At 38.6% G+C, this 23,514-nt stretch overlaps 1 pseudogene; it reads left to right on the top strand.

Moving 5' to 3' along the window:
- LOC102172787 overlaps positions 1,425–23,514 on the top strand; it is a 42,748-nt pseudogene continuing 20,658 nt past the window's right edge.

The raw sequence follows: 23,514 nt of genomic DNA on the forward strand, positions 1-23,514 counted from the left end.
CTTTTATATCTGCTTCAAGACTGGGATATTGTGACACCATAAATGCTCTGAAAACAGGTTAAGAAGCCAGACTTTATACCCAGAGCCAAACTTCTCAGCCTGTTTATCAAATACCAGTATGATTAGAATAGCTTTCTTATGCCTGAGGGCAATTGAGTGATCAAACACAAATATTCAAAATTACGAATGTTGTGGATTAAAGCATGGCCATCACTGGCTTTCATCTGTATTTTGTAACCAATATGATGGTTTCACACTGCAATAACGTGAACAGTTGGAAAGTACAGATTAATTTTCTGTTCTGAAGAGATATTATCTGGGTTGGTGGTCCAGAAGTATCACTTCATGAATTAATTTAAGCAGACGCTTTTTCTGTCAGTATCCAAGGCCCTTAATATATACGCTGGAATGGGCAACTCTATCTGTTGGATGACTAGAGTAATGATAACCATGTGTGTTTGTTTTTTGTCTATCTGCTGGGTGAATACTATTGTGACCATCCTATCTTAGCAACTAATAGCTTCTTATTAGTTGGAGACATCTCATTCAAAATTGAAACTCCCACTCAAAGTGAACCATTTGTTGGGCAAAAACCAAATTTAACTCGTGAAAGCAAAAGATGTGAAACACAGTTTAGTCAATAGCCCCTGACTTTGCTCCTCTTGCCTGGCTGCCACTGTATGCTGCATGCTATACTGATACTCAGCCACACTGAGGAATGCTACACTGACACTCTTGGCCACTGACCACAATCACAAATCCAGCCATAAGAATAAATAGGAATGTCTAAAGAAAAAAAAAAATCAGTTCCATTTACAGAAGCAGATGCTGGGGAGTCAATACAAGGCAATGAGTAGTTCTGGTTCACCAGGTTAAGAGAATAATGAGCATTTCCAGACTTTTACAGCATTCATCACTGCTGTTTCCAAAAGCTAAATATGTAAGAGCTTTTGTAGACAGCTGTGCATATAATAATTTTTAAGTAAACTTTTAATGGAAGTATATAAAACTGCATGAATCACAACTCTATAACAGGAAGAATTTTGGCAAAATGCACCCATATAATTAGCACTCAGGTCAAGTAACAAAACTTTAATCTCACTTCAGAAATGGCCTGTAGGACAATTCACTCCCACCTCTCCCTGAAGGGTAACCATAATCCTGATTTCTAAGACCATAAATTGGCCAGTCTTGTGGATGTATTATTTACTAATTCAAGGGTATTTGGTGGGAGTCCATTTTATTTGATGTTGATGTATGTTAACTAATTTAGGCTTAACTAGTGTGACTTAGTTCACACTAGTTAAAAAGCATGCCGGCTGCGATGGACCATGCAGAAGTGTCACCGAGAGGAGCTACCCCAGCCCAACGTCAGGGGTGGCGGGTGAGACCAAGCTACCCCACATCCAAGGAGCGGTGACTGCATGGGTGCAGGAGGGCAAAGAGGTGCTACTCCACCTTCAAGGTTAGGAGGGGCGACCTCGTCCAAGGTAAGGAGCAGTGGCTGCACTATGCTGGAGCAGCCGTGAAGAGATACTCTACATCCAAGGTAAGAGAAACCCAAGTAAGACAGTAGGTGTTGCAAGAGGGCATCAGAGGGCAGACACACTGAAACCATAATCACAGAAGACTAGCCTGTGTTTCATTGTCTAACTCAGTGAAACTAAGCCAAGCTGTATGGGGCCACCCAAGATGGATGGGTCATGGTGGAGAGGTCTGACAGAATGTGGCCCTTTGGAGAAGGGAATGGCAAACCACTTCAATATTCTTGCCTTGGGAACTCCATGAACAGCATGAAAAGGCAAAATGATAGCATACTGAAAGAGGAAATCCCCAGGTCGGTAGCTGCGCATATACTACAGGAGATCAGTGGAGAAATAACTCCAGAAACAATGAGGGAATGGAGCCAAAGCAAAAACAATACCCAGTTAAGGATGTGACTAGTGGTTAAAGCAAGGTTCGATACTGTAAAGAGCAATATTGCACAGGAACTTGGAATGTCAGGTCCACAAATCAAGGCAAATTGGAAGTGGTCAAACAGGAGATGGCAAGAGTGAACATCGACATTCTAGGAATCAGCGAACTGAAATGGACTGGAATGGGTGAATTTAACTCAGATGACCATTATATCTACTACTGTGGGCAGGAATCCCTTAGAAGAAATGGAATAGCCATCACAGTCAACAATAAGAGTCCAAAATACAATACTTGGATGCAATCTCAAAAACGACAGAATGATCTCTGTTCGTTTCAAAGGCAAACCTTTCAATATCACGGTGATCCAAGCCTATGCCCCAACCAGTAATGCCGAAGAAGCTGAAGTTGAACGGTTCTATGAAGACCTACAAGACCTTTTACAACTAACACCCAAAAAAGATATCCTTTTCATTATAGGGGACTGGAATGCAAAAGTAGGAAGTCAAGAAGCACCTGGAGTAACAGGCAAATTTGGCCTTGGAGTACGGAATGAAGTAGGGCAAAGGCTAATAGAGTTTTGCCAAGAGAGTGCACTGGTCATAGCAAACACCATCTTCCAACAACACAAGAGAAGACTCTACACATGGACATCACCAGATGGTCAACACCGAAATCAGATTGATTATATTCTCTGCAGCCAAAGATGGAGAAGCTGTATATAGTCAACAAAAACAAGACCAGGAGCTGACTGGCTCAGATCATGAACTCCTTATTACCAAATTCAGACTCAAATTGAAGAAAGTAGGGAAAACTGCTAGACCTTTCAGGTATGACCTAAATCATATCCCTTATGATTATACAGTGGAAATGAGAAATAGATTTAAGGGACTAGATCTGATAGACAAAGTGCTGGAGGAACTATGGATGGAGGTTCGTGACATTGTAGAGGAGACAGGGATCAAGACCATCCCCATGGAAAAGAAATGCAAAAAAGCAAAATGGCTGAGTGAGGAGGCCTTACAAATAGCTGTGAAAAGAAGAGAAGGAAAAAGCAAAGGAGAAAAGAAAAGATATAAGCATCTCAAGGCAGAGTTCCAAAGAATAGCAAGAACAGATAAGAAAGCCTTCCTCAGCAATCAATGCAAAGAAATAGAGGAAAAGAACAGAATGGGAAAGACTAGAGATCTCTTCAAGAAAATTAGAGATACCAAGGGACCATTTCATGCAAAGATGGGCTCAATAAAGGACAGAAATGGTATGGGCCTAACAGAAGCAGAAGATATTAAGAAGAGGTGGCAAGAATACACAGAAGAACTGTACAAAAATGATCTTCATGACCAAGATAATCACGATGGTGTGATCACTTATCTAGGGCCAGACATCCTGGAATGGGAAGTCAAGTGGGCCTTAGGAAGCATCACTACGAACAAAGCTAGTGGAGGTGATAGAATTACAGTTGAGCTATTTCAAATCCTGAAAGATGATGCTGTGAAAGTGCTGCACTCAATATGCCAGCAAATTTGGAAAACTCAGCAGTGGCCACAGGACTGGAAAAGGTCTGTTTTCATTCCAATCCCAAAGAAAGGAAATCTCAAAGAATGCTCAAACTACTGCACAATTGCACTGATCTCACACGCTAGTAAAGTAATGCTCAAAATTCTCCAAGCCAGGCTTCAGCAACATGAACCCTGAACTTCCAGATGTTCAAGCTGGTTTTAGAAAAGGCAGAGGAACCAGAGATCAAATTGCCAACATCTGCTGGATCATGGAAAAAGCAAGCGAGTTCCAGGAAAACATCTATTTCTGCTTTATTGACTATGCCAAAGTCTTTGACTGTGTGGATCACAATAAACTGTGGAAAATTCTGAAAGAGATGGGAATACCAGACCACCTGACCTGCCTCTTGAGAAACCTATATGCAAGCCAGGAAGTAACAGTTAGAACTGGACATGGAAAAACAGACTGGTTCCAAGTACGAAAAGGAGTATGTCAAGGCTTTGTATTGTCACCCTGCTTATTTAATTTATATACAGAATACATCATGAGAAATTCTGGGCTGGAAGAAGCACAAACTGGAATCAAGATTGCCGGGAGAAGTATCAGTTACCTCAGAATAACCTTCACCCTTATTGCAGAAAGTGAAGAAGAACTAAAAAACCAATTGATGAAAGTGAAAGAGAAGAGTGAAAAAGTTGGCTTAAAGCTCAACATTCAGAAAATGAAGATCATGGCATCTGGTCCCATCACTTCATGGCAGATAGATGGGGAAACAGTGGAAACAGTGTGAGACTTTATTTTGGGGGGCTCCAAAATCACTGCAGATGGTGACTGCAGCCATGAAATTAAAAAATGCTTACTCCTTGCAAGGAAAGTTATGACCAACCTAGATAGCATATTCAAAAGCAGAGATATTACTTTGCCAATAAAGGTCCATCTAGTCAAGGCTATGGTTTTTTGAGTGGTCATGTATGGATGTGAGAGTTGGACTATAAAGAAAGCTGAGCACTGAAGAATTGATGCTTTTGAATTGTGGTGTTGAAGAAGACTCTTGAGAGTCCCTTGGACTGCAAGGAGATCCTACCAGTCCATCCTAAATGAGACCAGTCCTGGGTGTTCATTGGAAGGAATGATGCTGAGGCTGAAACTCCAATACTTCGGCCACCTCATGCGAAGAGTTGACTCACTGGAAAAACCCTGATGCTGGGAAGGATTGGGGGCAGGAGGAGAAAGGGACGACACAGGATGAGATGGCTGGATGGCAGCACCAACTCAATGCACATGAGTCTGGGTGAACTCCAGGAGTTGGTGATGGACAGGGAGGCCTGGTGTGCTGCGATTCATGGTGTCGCAAAGAGTTGGACACGACTGAGTGACTGAACTGAATTGAACTGGGTGTGACTTAATGGAGGATATAGTTATCCTGTGGGAAAAAAAGTGAAAGTGTTAGTCACTCAGTTGTGCCTGACTCTTTACGAGTTCATGGACTGAAGTGGGTAGCTGTTCCTTCTCCAGGGGATGTTCACAAACCAGGGATAAAACCCACTTTGCAGGCAGATTCTTTACCATCTGAGCCACCAGGGAAGCCTGCAGATATTCTAGCGCTTCAGAAAACTGTGAAGGTTAACCCAAACTTATGATTTCACTAATATATAATCACATTGTTAGGCACATAATTGGAAAAAAGAAAATCTTCCAATCTTCATTTGAGACAATGTCCCATATAGTAGCACTGTATATATTGAATTGATTAAGAACTAGCAAAAAAACTTTAAGAATACAGTGCTAAAAACTAAGCACAAAAGAAATGACCTTCAATAGAGTAAGACTGAGGTAACAACCAGACATGGAAAAATGGACTGGTTTAAAATTGGGAAAGGAGTACATCAAAGCTATATATTGTCACTCTGCTATTTTAACTTCAATGCAGAGTACATCATGCAAAATGCCAGGCTGGATGACTCACAAGCTGAAATCAAGATTGCCTGGAGAAATATCAGCCTCAGATATGCAGATGATACTACTCTAAAGTCAGAAAGACAAGAGGAACTAAAGAGCCTCTTGAAGGTGAAAGAGGAGAATGAAAAAGCTGGCTTAAAACTCAGAATTCAAAAAACTAAGATCATGGCATCCATTATAAACAGAAGGGGAAAAGTGGAAACATTGGCAGATTTTATTTTCTTGGGCTCCAAAGCCACTGTTGACTGTGACTGCAGCCATGAATTTAAGATACTTGCCCCTTTGAAGAAAAGCTATGACAAACCTAGACAGCATATTAAAAAGCAAAGACATCATTTTTCCTACAAAGGTCCATCAAGTCAAAGCTATGGCTTTTCCAGTAGTCATGTATGGATGTGAGAGTTGGACCACATAGAAGGCTCAGCACCAAAGTATTGATGCTTTTGAATCATGGTGCTGGAGAAGACTCTTGAGAGTCCCTTGGACTGCAAGGAGATCAAACCAGTCAATCCTAAAGGAAAATCAACCCTGAATATTCACTGGAAGGACTGATGCTAAAGCTGAAGGTTCAATACTTTGGCCTCCTGATGTAAAGAGCCAACTCATTGGAAAAAATACTGATGCTGTGAAAAATTGAAGGCAAAAGGAGAAGGAGGCTGCAGAGGATGAGATGGTTGGATAGCATCACTGACTCAGTGGACATGAATCTGAGAAAACTCTGGGAGATAGTAGAGGACAGAGGATCCTGGTGTGCTGCAGTCTATGGGGCTGCAAAGAGTTAAACATGACTGAACAACAATGAAGAAGACTTGAGGTAAGCATCTGTTTTAGATAAAGTAGCACATTTCCATGCACACAAAAAAAGAACTAGTGCTTGAAGTCAGCCATGACCTCAACGGTTGTTAGCAACATGCTTGCATTTGGTTTTAGAGATTTTGATGTTAATTTCTAACTTAGTGCTCATTTTTAGAAAATGGCAGAACAGAAAATTTTCAGTTGGCTCATTTTTTAAAATCTATGTGAAGGATTTTAATTTTTTATATTTTCCTTTATAGTCCTTCATACTATTTCATCTCTCTTATAACCCTGACAATTTTGTAGTCTAATAGAAAGTGGTTTGTGTTATCAACTATACATTGAAAGAGTTACACTGAATAATTCCTTAGTTATTTGTACTGGTCAAGCACAAAATACAAAAGTTCATAATTCAAGAGAAAATTATGATTGTTGTTTTTACCAGTGATTCATTCATTCTTCTAGCAAACACTGAAGGGCCATCATTTAATATAAGACTCTGGCCTAGATGGATGGATAAAAACTAAGAAAATCGACATTCTGTCTTAGCAAGCCGAGCCCTGGGCTGTTTTTATACAGGATATAAAACCACTGCTTAGTGATTTAATGAGGCAGCACCTAAGTTACTGTCTAGATGTAAAGGCCTGCCTCCATAGCTGGCCAGAAGGCCATGTGGAAGTCAATCTAGCTATTTCAGTTGTATTAATGAACAACTTAGACACAACTCACTGCTTTGACACTGCATGTTATGATAAAAACAGAATTAAAATTCCCAAAGCTTGACTCAAAGTTCCATATTAGCTTTTCAGGGAAATACTATAACTATTTCAAGTCAGCCTTGGGGCACTGCTACCATTTACATCTTCTGTAATACCTAATTTCCCTTTCCCTTACTCCAAAATCCTTGACACTAAAGCACATTCTTAGAAAATTTACTTATATGAATTTTTAAGATAATATGTTTAGTAAACATTTTTACTAAGGTTGTCCTTATGTCAATAACAATATCAATAGAATATGATACCAGATCACTTTTTCAAATAGCAAAAATAGTGTTCTTTTAGTTTGATAAATACACTTCCAAGACTTCCGTGTCATTTTAATCAGATAAATTATAACTAAAAGTGACATCTAAATATCCTCCGTTAACAATAAAAGACAGAATTCTTAAAAACTGTCACATGTTAGCAGATAATTCAAGAGAGAATGGATTACATGATTAAATGATAAAGCAGAACTTAGGTTTTAGGAGAATCAGCTAATTAAAAGGTTGACTATGAATTCTTAGGCTCTTCCCAAAAGCAGAATATAAAATGTCAGTCACTGAACTTTTCAAGTTTAGATATCTCTTGTCTTTCCCTTTTTATTGCAATTTCTTATTCTTTTTTTTCAATTTGATACATAAAACAGGCTCATTATCTTTCTATAGGGCTCACCATCTGATTTGGGTGTCACTTTCTGTCTGATATCATCTTGTAATGATGGTGGGATATTTACCACAGTTTCCCTTTCCTTTTAGAGTATATCTAACTGCTGTATCAATTTGCTCTTAATTAAAACAGTGAATTATATGTACAAAGATTAATATGTGATGGTAACCATGTACACATTTACGTGGCATTAAAAATGGCTTAACAGCAATTAGAGAGCTGAAAAGCAAGAATGATAGATAGAAATCACTGTCAGATAATGCAAACTGAGGCACTGGAAGCCGCAAAGACCATTATTCATTGGCAACTACTCATGAGAATGCATAACTTTTAAGATACTGTAGTGGATAGTGGGGGAGCTTGTGCCTAGAGTTTGGTAAGAGCAACACTGGACAGCTGACACATTCAAGTTAATCTCTTAGGATGAAAACTGGAAGGAAGCATGGATTCTGCAAGAGCAGACTTTGCTGATTTGAGAAATAAGAAGTGGATTTGCCAACAGAGACAGCAATGAATATTCAGAAATAGACTGGGAGAATGAAAACAGAAGTTATGGAAGCAAGTCGGCTATTTTCCAGCTATGTGGTGTTGGGCTACCTCAAGCCTGTTTCTCCATCTGCAGAAGGAGGTGCTGGGTGACTAGCCTCTGCAAGCACCTCCCAGCTCTACGAGCCCATTGTTATGCATTTCTGGGACACACATGGGAATCCTGTCTAACGACTGGGGCTCACCCTCAGGGGCAGCTTCCTCCCCCAACATCAGGACAAAACTCATCCTGTTTTCTGATCTTCCTTCTCAATTCTGCACCTGTTTCCTGCTTCATAGGAACTACACTTGCACTCTAGTACCACTGCTTTGTGTCTTCTGGGACCCTAATTCACACTGAAGAGCCCTTGGACAAACAAGTCACCACCCTGCCCACACGCACTGACTTTTCCAGAGATGATCAGGTGGAAAGGCACCATATAACACGAAGTGAGTGGTCGGTGCCAAAAATGCAGGTGTCAGAGGCAGATGGCAGGGAGAAGTTTTTGAGAGGGAACCCCCAGACGACCAAGTCAACTACCATACATCCTTCTGCCTCTATTTTTTCTGCTTTCCATCTCAGAGACTGAATCACAGGATCCTCCATTGGTTTATCAGTGACCAATATTTATACAGCCATAATAAAGCAAACAGTAATTTATACATATATAATGCATACATTAATATATATATTTATACATACTTAATAGGGGGAGAATGGGGGAAAGCAGAGCACTGTCAAAGAGTTGAAGCTTCAGCTACTATATAAAAAAGTCACTAGGAGAAGTTTAAATTCGATAAATATAAAATAGCAGTACTTGTGAATTAATTTAACAGGTTTATTAAATATCTATCACATATCTAGCAATTACAGGCATCGGAGTTACAAGTGAATGACACAGATAAAAATCCCTGCCCTCATGAAGTATACACATAAGTACAGGAAAAACATTAATTAAAAAATAAAAAATAAAAAGATAAAATATACTGGTGTGCTAAAGATGGATAAATGCAGGAAGCATTATCCCAATAAATGCCAGCTGCAGTTTTAGCTATAAAGGGAAGTTTTCACTGAGATAGTGAATTTGGAATGAAGACCTTATGGAGGTAAGCTAAGTTTAAAAAGAAACCACACACACACAAATTCTTATGTAGCTATCAGGATGTACTAGAATCTATATGTACAAAACATATGTGAAGACAGAACTTGAGAAATAAAAGTTCCTGGGAGCATCTCACACTTTATTTATGATATAGAGTAACAAGAAAAGCATTTTATGCCAAGAAGGAGCCTAAAAAATAAAAAGGACACATAAAATTGATTTATTAATGAGAATAGGTATTGAGCTCAAAAACGGAAATAAATGTACATTGAGGTCTAATTTGATGAAAGAAAAGCTAGTATTTTCAAGCTGGAAAGCACAGTTTTTATATGTGTAAATAAACATAAAATGACTTCAAGCTGATATTTGCAAATAAAAATATCTAATATTCATCCACATTTTGTCCTATCTTTCATGATATATGTGTAAATAAACACAAAATGACTTCAAGCTGATATTTGCAAATAAAAACATCTAATATCCACATTTTGTCCTATCTTTCATGATATATGTGTAAATAAACACAGAATGACTTCAAGCTGATATTTGCAAATAAAAACATCTAATATTCATCCATATTTTGTCCTATCTTTCATGATATACGGAAAAATCTCTTTTCTCAGCCATCTTTACAGATTGGGCAGTGTATTTTACTAGTTCTAAGTGCTGGTTCATGGGCAGAAACAAAATGTATCACATTCAGGCTGTAGCACCAAATTGCCTCCTATGTTATTACTCTTCCCTGCCACCACAATTGGAGACACATAAAAAGATGGAGCCACTATCATCTTATATTATTAACTGTCCATGATAAATTGATTCCTCTGGTGTCCTATGTTAAACACATATCCTGAGAAATAAAAGTAAACCCTTGTTATTTTAGTCTACTAATATTTGTGGGTTACCTATTCATGCAGTATCCCTGACCTGCTCTAACTGATCCAGCAAGCCAAACTGTGGGTTTCCATTATTTCTAAATTGTCAATGCAAATACTTAGAGGAAAGAAAAGATTCTTATCCTTTAGGAAATATTCTGCTATAATTTTGCTTGACTTTTTAAAATTTGCAGTAGGCAAATATTAAAATATATCAAAACACCTAATAGCAGAACCAAAACATAGACATTGATGAGTTACTACTACATCAGTAATTTAATATCATGCATTGACATTTGTAAATAAATAATTAAAATGGACTCTTCAGATGAAATTGTCATATAGTCACTAATTTCTAAAGAACAGAATATTAAGGATTATCTCAGAAGTAATACTTAATTATAAAATAAATATGAAGAAATAAAAATGAAAGAAAGTAATGTAGATACCCCACATAAGTTATTTGTAAAGTCAAAGAAGAGAAAAATCCTGTAGAATTTATCATTTTAAAGTTTAGCATATAAAGATTTTACTTCTTAATCTGTATGCTTTTTAAAAGAAAGAAATGGAAAGTACTATGCTAATTTGAGGACTAAACCACATATTTCAAAGATTTCAAAAATGCTTATTGGAAAACAAATATTCTTTTTTATTTGGATGGAAATGAGAAATAATGATCTATAAAACCGACAAAGTCCAAGAGGATTTAATCAGCATAAGTTTTCCTTATTTAATATTGTCTATATTTTAAGCCCTTGTTGATGGTTATTTTCCAATAGTCCAATATTTTTAATATCCTAGAAAACAATTTCAAATGGATTTTGTGATTTAGGCCTATATTTCAGAAATGGACTATTTAACGGAGAAATAAAGTATTTAAAGATTACTATATACTGTATACTATAAACTGTATCCTATTTATCCTTCAGATTATTGAATGTTAAAAGTTTTTGGTTAGAGGTAGACTCTGGTATTCACAAGAAAGCATTCTTTTTCTTTTTGAATACTAGTTTTATTCAAATGGAAACATAAGTAGGACAACTCTGGTGGATTTTTATTCCTCCTCTTTTCCATGCCACAGAACTAACATTTACCTACGAGTGCATTCAATCATTCTTTCATTTATTCATCGGAAAAGTAAGAACTGACTGAGTATATGATAAATGATACACCAAGTACAAGTGATACAGAAATAAAAAAGGCAGCTCCTGCCCTAAAGGAACTCACTCTTTAGGAAGTCTAAATATCAAACAGCAAATATCAAGGTGAATGGGGGTTCTAGAATCATATGGATATGACTGGGTTCCAATCCCTCTCGATTTGTCCATTATTAGCTATGTGACTTTCGGGAAAAATTCCCTTGTCAATGAAATGTGGCTTACATTATAGTCTATTGTTTGGATTAAATTAAATCATATACATATTTGGTCACATAGATTTATGAATTATTACACACTTGAATTTAAATATGGTAGTTATTATGATGGCTTTTAAAAAAATGTTTAAATGTAAGAATTGCAACAAAAAAGGGTTGATGAGGAACCTTCCTTATTTAGCTGGAAGCTGTGGGAATGGGGTCGGTAAGTTCCATACAGACATTAAAAGCTGGACCACAGCTCAAAACATAAGGAAAACTGAGATAACTAAGCTGTGGAGAGAAGTCGGAGAGTATGACACACACAAAGGTCAGAAAAAGGCACCTGGGAGGGTTTAAGGAGCTGTGAGTACTTAGTAAGAGAGTGTTCTTGGAAAACTAGTGGGAGATGCGGCTGGAGAAATGGAAAATAATTTAGATTTCATTAGGAATGATTCATAATTTATCCTGAAGATGGTATACTTTCAACCAATTTGCTTTATATTACTAGCAGAATCAAGCCCTCTTTGTGGTTCAGAGGTGTTGAGATGAATTAGAACACAGTTTACACTTCAATCTATGGTTTTTCCTGTGGTCATGTATGGATGTGAGAGTTGGACTGTAAAGAAGGCTGAGCACTGAAGAATTGATGCTTTTGAGCTGTGGTGTCGGAGAAGACTCTTGAGAGTCCCTTGGACTGCAAGGAGATCCAACCAATCCTGCTGGGAGCCAGCATGAGGAACTCCGCCCATGGCAAAGGTCATGAGGAAGGAGGCTTGGCATACGCAAAGGCATGATCAAGCCTCAGGAAACCCCCTGTTCCCGAGCATCTACCCCCAAAACCAGAGTCTATCTACTTTACTGTTTCATGCTCTCGCCTACACCTCTGACTTTATGGGGGGCTGTTCCTCACCGATTCTCTTGGAGAAGGAGTAAACGTGCAGCTCCAAGGCAATAAAAATTCCTGGGTGTGACAAGAGTGTTTCAACTTACAAACTCCTCTGAAGGTTATCTAGCCCGCCTGTATAGGTTCGTCTGGCCACATGTGATTGTTTACAGCCTCCCAACCTGAGAGGCACGAGATGTTTTAGACTTACTAAAGGCAAATTCTTTTGGGAAGTTAGAAATTATTAGTATAGTGGGTTGGTTAGGAATTATATTGGTGAAGGGTTTTTCACTTGTTGTGCCAATAATTGCTGCTAATCCCCTGCCCTGGGTGGGACAAGGGTGTCTCAGGTCAATCCTCTCTGCTGACAAACTAGCTTGTGTGACAGGATTATCCATACTCCTGCCACTAGCACAGGACTGTTTACTACCTCTCAACCATAAACAGCACAGAGAGTTTGGAGTATTTTGAGAGTCTTAATTAGCATAGGGCTTTTGTCATTGTTGAGTCAATGATTGCTGCCAGGCCTCCATATCCTTAGGCACCTGGGAATATATTAATCAATGTATTTGGAATATAGAAAAGGAAATATAATAGTTTTTAAGGTTAGCAATACTAGACTTTTTGAGTTAATGAATTTTCTCTTTTGTAATAGTTCACTGTACTTTGTTATAAATTACTGTGTCCTTGCTATGTAAAAATGTAACTTTATCACTATCTTAAGACTAAATAGATCTTAAGGGGAACATTGGTGAAAGGATTTTCATTTGTTGGGCTGATGTTTGCTGCTAGATCTCCATATTCCCTGCCCTTATAATGAATATAACTAGCATATAGGAGAAATAAGTATTAACCTTTAAGCATATAGGAGAAATAAGTATTAACCCTTTAAGATTAATCACGTTAACCTTGGGTTAAATAAATTCCTTTCTTGATTGTAACTCACTACACCCTCACCCTATAGGAATGCAACTTTATTTGGAGGGTGGTGCCTGGTTTAAGAAAAAACACCCTTGGAAAAAATAAGTTTTTTGGTTATCAGAAAGAAAGGGTCGTAAAATGTCAGCAGGCCTCATGGCCAGAAGATGATGTAAAACCCCTAAGATCTTTTTTTATGTAAAGCACCTGATTTTGATAAAGGTCAGGACTGCTGACCCCCGCGTGACTCTGTATTCATCCCTATGTGTAACAAAAGGTATATAAGCAAACTTAAAAATAAAGAAATCGGGATCAGTTTCCGGAAAGACTGATTCCCCCATGTCGTCCTTTCTTGCTCCCCGTTTTTCTGGCTGAATTCCCATCTGGAGTGTGGGTGCTCGCCATGTCTACTTACTTGTCCTGGCTTTCAAGCCCACGTGAGAAGGAGCCCAAGGAGGGGCACCTTCTGATATTCAAGTGGCATCGGTGGCCCAATGTAGATGGTGCAAATTCCTTATCTTGGAATTTTAATGGTATCCCACGTAAACCAAGTTATTCAGCCTCTTTCTCTCTCCTACTATTTTCTGGCTGAATTCCCATCTGGTGCATGGGTACCCACAAAGCCTGCTAATTTTGCCTGGGTTTCTAAGATTGGACCAGGGCGCCTCAGTGCCTCCTCTCCTTCAGGAGAACGGGAAGACGCCTGCGGCCTACGTAGGTGGTGATTGGTATTCCATGTAAACCAAGTTATTCAGCATCTTTTTCTCTGCTAATTTTCTAATCCCTCTCTATCTGTAATTAAATAAGTTATTTCCAAGGACGCTGACTCTGTCCCCACCTTCGAATCACCCTGGATCCACTGGCGCTGGACCCCGGCACAATCCATTCTGAAGGAGATCAGCCCTGGGATTTCTTTGGAAGGAATGATGCTAAAGCTGAAACTCTAGTACTTTGGCCACTTCATGCGAAGAGTTGACTCATTGGAAAAGACTCTGATGCTGGGAGGGATTTGGGGCAGGAGGAGAAGGGGACGACAGAGGATGAGATGGCTGAATGGCATCACTGACTCAATGGATGTGAGTCTGAGTGACCTCTGGGAGTTGGTGATGGACAGGGAGGCCTGGCGTGCTGCGATTCATGGGGTCGCAAAGAGTCGGACACGACTGAGTGACTGAACAGAACAGAACAGATCAGAGTATTTATATCCATGCAGTCTTTATATAAGTGAGTGAGCAATTGAGGATACATTTTTCACTTTAGAAAATAACATGAGAGTTTAAAATATAAGTAAAATCTATGATATTTATGAAGATTACTCAGTGACAGGTACTATGCTAGAGTCTTCAGTGATAGACACAAAAGTCTGTTTCTTTCTTTAAAAGGTATTATAGTCTGAGTGAGTGAAATAGATAGAAGAGTAGTAAATTTTAAGTTGTGTGTGCTCTCATAAAAGTTTATGAAAGGCATGAGTAGTATGGAGAATAAAGTGAAGTGAATGTTGCTCAGTCATGTCCAACTCTTTGTGATCCCATGGACTACACAATCCATGGAACTCTCCAGGCCAGAATACTGGGGTGGGTAGCCGTTCCCTGCTCCAGGGGATCTTGCCAACCCAGGCATCAAACCCAGGTCTCCCACATGGCAGGCGAATTCTTTACCAGCTGAGCTACCAGGGAAGCCCAGTATGGAGAATAGAATGGCTAAAAGCTCTTAGCAAGATCAGCATCAGGAGGACCAGCAAGGAGGTTACCTCAATGGTTCAAGTTAGATTACGATGGCTTGAGGTGTAACAACTGCAGTGTTGATGGGGACAAGGGCTGATACCGGGTCTATAACATATCCTTACTCTGAGAGTCCATATTTGAAGTACAATGAAATGACAGGTTTGTCTGTGAAAATGGTGTTACACACATGGGAATCTAAAGAAATCCAAGTGCTCTGGGAAATGAAGGATAGACTATGAGGGTCCTGAACTTGTTCTCTCATAAATCTGGACTCGCCCTCAAGTAGACCTGCTCCATGGCAGGGTTCAGTGGGAGGGTCTGCCATTGGAGTTACATCTGTGGTCGCTGAACCGTCACTTTGGTGATTTTGTTTTCCATGCAGAAAGTTTATTTCACTCAAAGACGAATGGGCAATGATGTCTCTTCCCACCTGGAGGTGTATAATCTCAGTGTGAACAGCTGGTGGAACAACTGCGGGTGGAAACTTTGCTCTGCAGAAAACAACCTTGAGGAGCCGCCATGGGCACCCTGCTCTCAGGACTCAGGCCCATCTGCAGGGCTGGCTGGGTGCCTGGTCACTTGCTAGTCAGAGTTTAGGACATACAGTGTCTCCATCAGCAAGTTCCTCTCCTTCCACATCACTGCCCCCTGGGTGTTAAATGCTCCTGTATCTCAGACAAGCTGCCAGTGGTTGCATCAGATATAAATCCCTCTTCTCACCGGCTCATCAGAAAAAAAAAAAAATCAAAATTTCCTGGAAGGTATATATTGAAGGCCAGAGTATATTAAGTCTGTTATTGACTTGATTTTTTTCTGCTTATTCTACTCCCTCCAAAGATGAGAGAAGGTTAGTGCGGCATGCCCTGATCGCACATAGGAATCATTGCATGTGGATGTTTGTTTGCTTTTCACAAAGAAGAGCTTTCATACAGATTTCCTTTCTGCACACACATAAAAATCAAATAAAATACAGTATAGGAGTCTGAAAACAATTTTTCTTTCTGATTTTAATTTCTTTTATTTTCTTACTATTTAAAACTTTTTTCATTTCCTTATTCCTTTCTCTTCCTTCCTTTTCAGGCTTTTTTGTTTTTTTTTTAACTTTCTGCTCTACTTTTCTCATAACATTAGGATTCTGGTTTACTTTCTCCCTGGCCTGTTTTAGTTTCCCCTCAAGTCTTCAACCTTTCCAAACAGTGTCTTCCTCTAATTACTTCCTTCTCCCTTAACTCAGTCTTCCAGTTTGCCTGTCACTGATTCTGTGCATCTTCCAGAAGATGGAATTCTTCACATTCCTCGCTCTCTTGTGAGCTGTCTCATTTTAGTTGACCACTTTCTTCTGACTCTGAGAGCAACTAGGGGATAATGTCATGTGAGTCTCCTCTTCTGCTCTTCTACTGAGCTGCCTTCCATTCAACACTCAGCAAAGAGAGAGAGACTCAAAGGGAATATAACTCTAAACAAGGAGATTTCTTTGCAGGACACAGAAACACATCTGCATCCTTTACATAAACCCATGGAACTGAGAGGCTGGTCTATGTAACCCACTGCCACTTGGGGACCATTAACAATCACAGGAACCTCAGGAAGAGTTGCTCAGCTTTGCGAGACTGATAACATGCAATGTGAAGTGTGACTACAGAGTGAACGTATACTCAATACTGTTCTCTTCTGTCTAACTATGACTTTTTCTCTTCCAGCCCATAACCAGGATGGCAAAATCAAGAGATGGGGGAAATTCTGGGAGACAGTGAATGTAAAAATGAAGCAAAATGTGTCAGCTCCCTACTGTGTCCACACACAAGATATCTGGTCACCCTGGATTCACAGAAATCTATGAAGATTGTGTAATGGTGTTTCATTGTTTTTAACCAAATACATAGTAGCAAATGATATATTACATTCACTATTTCTATAACTGTTTATTAAGAGGATCTACTAATGACAGGTTATGCATCAGAAGATGCAACTAAAGTTATATACATTTTTACTTAACATATTAAATTTAATAAATTCCTTGGTCAGAGTAGATTGAAACACACACATTTACCATGTGCAAAATGGATAGCTAGTGGAAAGCTGCTTTAAAACACAAGGAACTCAACCCAGTGCTCTGTGATGACCAACAGGGGTGGGATGGAATGGAGGGGTGGGAAGGAGGTTCAAGACAGAGGAGATACATGTATACTTATGGCTGATTCATGTTGTTGCACAGAAAAATAAACACAACATTGTAATTATTCTCCAATTAAAAATAAATTTTTAAAAATCCCTTAGTCACCAAATACTGAAAATGTTATTATATATAGAAATAATTAAGCTCTACTAAGAATAAAAATGATCTGTAAAAATTTTTGTAATAAGATATAACTGGCATGTAACAATTATATAAGTATAAAGTATATGTTATATTGGTTTGATATATTTATATCTTATAATGTGGTTACTGCTGTCAGTTCAGTTCAGTTACTCAGTCATGTTTGACTCTTTGTGACACCATGGACTGCAGTACGCCAGCCTTCCCTGTTCATCACCAACTTCTGGAGATGCTGAAACTCATGTCCATTGAGTCAGTGATGCCATCCAACCATCTTATCCTCTGTCATCCCCTTCTCCTCCTACCTTCAATCTTTCCCAGCATGAGAGTTTTTCCCAAGGAGTCAGTTCTTTGCATTAGGTGGTCAAAGTATTGGAGTTTCAGCTTCAACATCAGTCCTCCCAATGAATATTCAGGACTGATTTCCTTTAGGATGGACTGGTTGGATCTCCTTGCAGTCCAAGGGACTCTCAGGAGTCTTCTCCAACAACACAGTTCAAAAGCATCAATTCTTCAGTGCTCAGCTTTCTTTATAGTGCTGCTCTCATATCCATACATGACTACTGGAAAACCCATAGCTTTGACTAGATGGACCTTTGGTGGCAAAGTAATGTCTCTGCTTTTTAATATGCTGTCTAGGTTGGTCATAGCTTTTCTTCCAAGGAGCAAGCGTCTTTTAATTTTGTGGCTGCAGTCATCATCTGCAGTGATTTTGGAGCCCTAAAAATAAAGTCTATCTCTGTTTCCATTGTTTCCCCATCTATTTGCCATGAAGTGATGGGACTGAATGACATGATCTTAGTTTTCTGAATGTTGAGTTTCAAGCCAACTTTTTCACTCTTCTCTTTCACCTTCATCAAGAGGCTCTTTAGTTCTTCTTTGCTTTCTGCCATAAGGGTGGTGTCATCTGCATATCTGAGGTTGTTGATTTATCTCCCAGCAATCTTGATTCAGCTTGTGCTTCATCCAGCCTGGCATTTTGCATGATATACCCTGCATATAAGTTAAATAAGCAAGGTGACAATATACAACCTTGACGTACTCTTTTCCCAGTTTGGAACCAGTCTTTTGTTCCATGTCCAGTTCTAACTGTTGCTTCTTGACCTGCATACAGATTTCTCAGGAGGGAGGTAATGTAGTCTGGTTTTTTCACCTCTTATAGAATTTTTCACTGTTTTTTGTGATCCGCACAGTCAAAGGCTTTGGCGTAGTCAATAAAGCAGAAGTAGTTGTTTTTCTGGAACTCTCTCACCGTTCCGATGATCCAACGAATGCTGGCAATTTGATCTCTGGTTCCTCTGCCTTTTCTAAATCCAGCTTGAATTCTGGAAATTGCTGATTCACATACTGTTGAAGTCTAACTTGGAGAATTTTTTGTGAGATGAGTGCAACTGTGTGGTAGTTTGAGCATTCTTTGGCATTACCTTTCTTCGGGAGTGGGATGAAAACTGACCTTTTCCAGTCCCGTGGACACTGCTAAGTTTTCCAAATTTGATGGCACATTGAGTGCAGCACTTTCAGAGTATTATCTTTTACAATCTGAAATAGCTCAACAAGGATTCCATCACCTCCACTAGCTTTGTTTGTAGTGATGTTTCCTAAGGCCCACTTGACTTCACATTCCAGGATGTCTGGCTCTAGGTGAGTGATCACATCATCTTGATGATCTGGGTCATGAAGATCTTTTTTGTATAGTTCTTCTGTGTATTCTTGCCACCTCTTCTTAATATCTTATACTTCTGTTAGGTCCATACTGTTTCTGTCCTTTATTGTGCCTGTCTTTGCATGAAATATTCCCTTGGTATCTCTAATTTTCTTGACGAGGTCTCTAATCTTTCCCATTCTATTGTTTTCCTCTATTTCCTTGCATTGATCACTGAGGTAGGCTTTCTCATCTCTCTGTGCTATCTTTTGGAACTCTGCATTCAAATGGGTATATCTTTCCTTTTCTTTTGCCTTTTGCTTCTCTTCTCTTCTCAGCTAATTGTAAGGCCTCCTTAGACAACAATTTTGACTTTTTCCATTTTTTGTGTGTGGATGGTCTCGATCACTGTCTCTTATACAATGTCACGAACCTCCATCCATAGTTCTTCAGGCACTCTGTCTAAGAGACCTAATCCCTTAAATCTATTTATCATTTCCATTGTAGAATCATAATGGACTTGATTTAGGTCATACCTGAATGGTCTAGCGGTTTTCCCTACTTTCTTCAGCTGAAGTCTGAATTTGGCAAATGAGGAGTTCATGATTTGAGCCAAAGTCAGTTACCATCTTGGGTCTTCATCACTGGTGAAAGTAATGGCAAACTGCTTCAGTATTCTTGCCTTGAGAACCCCATGAACAGTATGAAAAGGAAAAAAGATAGGACACTGAAAGAGGAACTCCCCATGTCAGTAGGTGCCCAATATGGTACTGGAGAAGAGTGAGAAATAACATCAGAAAAAATGACGAGATGGAGCCAAAGTGAAAACAACACCTAGCTATGGATGTGACTGGTGATGGAAGTAAAGTCTGATGCTGTAAAGAGCAATATTGCTTAGGAATCTGGAATGTTAGGCCCATGAATCAAGGCAAATTGGATGTAATCAAACAGGAGATGGCAAGAGTGAATGTCGACATTTTAGAAATCAGTGAACTAAAATGGACTGGGGGCAAGAATCCCTTAGAAGAAATGGAATAGCCATCATAGTCAACAAAAGAGTCCGAAATGCAGTACTTGGATGCAATCTCAAAAATGACAGAATGATCTCTGTTCATTTCCAAGGCAAACCATTCAGTATCACAGTAATCCAAGTCTATGCCCCAACCAGTAATGCCAAAGAAGCTGAAGTTGAATGGTTCTATGAAGACCTAGAAGACCTTCTAGAACTAACACCCCAAAAAGATGTCCCTTTCATTATAGAGGACTGGAATGCAAAAGTAGGAAGTCAAGAGATACACTGAGTAACAGGCAAATTTGGCCTTGGAGTACAAAATGAAGCAGGACAAAGGTTAACAGAGTTTTGCCAAGATAATGCACTGGTCAGAGCAAACACCCTCTTACAACAATACAAGAGAAGACTCTACACATGGACATCACCAGATGGTGAATACTGAAATCAAATTGATTACTGCTGCACCTTTAGCTAAATTCTTATCACATCACATAATTATCACTTCTTTTTAGTTATGAAAACACTTAAGATCTGGCGTCACAGCAATTTTGAAGTTTGCTATATAGCATTGTTGACTGTAGTCACTACTTTGTGCATTAATGACCTCTAGAACTTCTCCGTCTTCTCTCTGCCAGTGTATACAGTTTGGCAGCATCTCCCTGATTCCCCTACCCCTGGCACCTGTTAACCACCATTTTACTCTGTTTCTACAAGTTTGACTTTTTTAGATTCCACATGCAATATAATACAATATTTGTCTTCGTCCGGCTTATCTCATTAAGCACAATGCCCTCACATGGCAAGATTTCCTTATGTTTTATGGCTGAATAATATACTAGTGTGTGTGTGTGTGTGTGTGTGTGTGTGTGTGTGTGTTTGTTTGATGGACACTAAGTTTGTTTTCATATCTTGGCTATCATGACTAACGCTGTGAAAAACATGGGGGAGCAGAAATATCTGAGAGTCTGCTTCCATTTCCTTCCTGTTTACACCCAGAAGTGGGATTAATGGATCATATGGTAGTTGTATTAACAATGCTTAATACTTGTGAGGGCTAACTATTGGTGCTATGCTCAGAATAATACAGTGAGGTAGGCTGCTCTTTAATGTAACATTCTGAAAGAAAGGAACTCAGGAAGGTGAGTATTTGCTCACAGCTAATAAGTGGAAGAGCTGGGTTTGAGAATGCTCTCCTTGGGGATAGCAGGGGAAAACTGTACGTGTATGTGTGTGTGTGTGTCCATGTGTGTATAATACATGTATATACACAGCCATATATAGCTTTGATCTCTCTTGGTATAGAAAAATCTTTGTGCAAATGTGAACATTAAAGTTTAATTTAAATCACTGTCATTCTAAAGTGGAACTGTCCATTAATCACATTCTGCAGAGTGTTGACTGCTTCAATACTCAACTTGGAAATTGCTGCAGGTATCTTTCTTCCCATTTCAAGCACCTGTTCTGCAAAAACATGCTACATTATCTCTCCCATCAGCATTTGGTGTGTTGCAGCAAAGTCAAAAGCATCTTAAACATTTCAAGAAGAATTTCTTTGAGATGTAAACTGAAAGTTCGTTCAGTCAGAAAGCTGAGCTCTATGACAATTCTCATAAAACTATATTAAGTGCTACATTTTGAGATATTCTACCTCTGTTTTCAGAATCCACTGGGGATCATTTCTTCTTCATTCCCCATTCACATTGTCCCATATCTAGCAATGAACTAAGAGCTTTGTCTTGTTTAAAAACAATAATTCCCATCTATTACCAAAGCAAAATCTGTTAAAACCTTCCAAGATTTGAGCATTATAATAGGAGGTATGATATGTAAAGTCAAATTTGATATCATATTATCATATACATATATATTATAACTCTATATAAATTGCACTCAGTGCAAAACAACATCCTTCTGCCTCTATTAGGAAGACCTCAAAAAATTTACATATAATAAAAAATGGGGCATAAATATCCTTTAATATAATCATATGCATATATATATGCATTATATGATAATATGTTCATATATGTGCAACAGATGTGAAATTACATTTTCATATTTGTCTTTCAATTGCTGTGAATTTATTGGTCTTTAGTAAATTCTAAAATTTATAGCTATAAAAGCTATTTTCATAACGTTTGCATCTGTAAAGTAAACAAAATTTAATACATGATCTCTGCAGGGATCTAATGATTTAAATTATATCACTGTAGCCTTCAAATAAAGTAAAACTTTCAAAATAGTGTTTTTTTTTTAAAACGCATGGCCTCATCTACTCAAACTTAAAATACTTATGCAGTATTCTCTGCGCATTTGATAAGTTACAGAAAAAATTTATTTGGTGTGTTTTTAACATATACCAAATCAAATAAGGCTACTCTCATATTTTCAGGCTAAAAAGTGTTGGACAGTAACTTGCAAAAAGAACAAAACTAGTTTGAGAGAAAGGGTCACTCTGAGGTTATCAAGAAGCCCATCTTAAAAGGAGAGTGATGGATTATACTCACTCCCCTCATGAGGGGGGAGGTTGATAACATCAAGATTAGAAGAAGTAGGATCAAGGCAACAAGTAACCTTGTTTATTTGGAATATAAAACTTATTTGGAATCTGTCTAAACAACTGATAGATAAATCAATGTGAAAATGTTCTTCCCAAGAACATAAAAGTTAGAATAAGGGGTTTTTACAAGAGGAAATGCCAAAGGTCTTTCCACATAATAAAACTTTCTGCTAAATTTCACTCCATTCAGTTTAGAGTGATTACAGAATTTAGTTATGTGAGATGCTCCCATTCTGAATTTCTTCTGAAAACACAGACATGAATGTGTTAAATTTTTTTTCAAAAAGCATTCTATCAGTGTTGACTATACATTAAACCAGTTTATTGCCTTAAGATGCCTCTTAAGATATCAGCAAATCAATTTTCATCTTTCTTGTATTTGTTGTTATACAACCAAAGCTTTGTTTCTGAGAACATGTGCTGTGTACTAAGTCACTTCAGTCTTAAGACCCTCTGGACTGTAGCCCACTAGGCTCCTCTGTCCTTGGGATTCTCCAGGTTAGAAGAGTGGAATAGGTTGCCATGCCCCGTTCCAGGGGATCTTCTTCAAGGGATCAAACCCATGTCTCTTATGTCTCCTCTATTTGGCAGGCAGGTTCTTTACCAGGAATGCCACCTGTGAAACCCTTCTGAGAACATACACACATGCAATCATATCTAAGGTTACTAGACTAAGCACATTCTTAAAAAATCATAAAAATAACAATTTTCTAAAAAGCATAGGAAGGCTAATGATATTCAGGTGTTTAAATTCTTCCAAGCAAAATTGAACTCTACCTCTTAATTTGTCTACATCTAAGAAACTCAATTTTTCTTGAAGAAATCTCTAGTCTTTCCCATTCTGTTCTTTTCCTCTATTTCTTTGCATTGAATACACAGAAGAACTGTACAAAAAAGATCTTCAAGACCCAGATAATCATGATGGTGTGATCACTCATCTAGAGCCAGACATCTTGGAATGGGAAGTCAAGTGGACCATAGAAAGCATCACTACGAACAA

This window comes from Capra hircus, chromosome 27, assembly GCF_001704415.2.
Source record: "Capra hircus breed San Clemente chromosome 27, ASM170441v1, whole genome shotgun sequence".
NCBI classification, from domain to species: Eukaryota; Metazoa; Chordata; class Mammalia; order Artiodactyla; family Bovidae; genus Capra; species Capra hircus.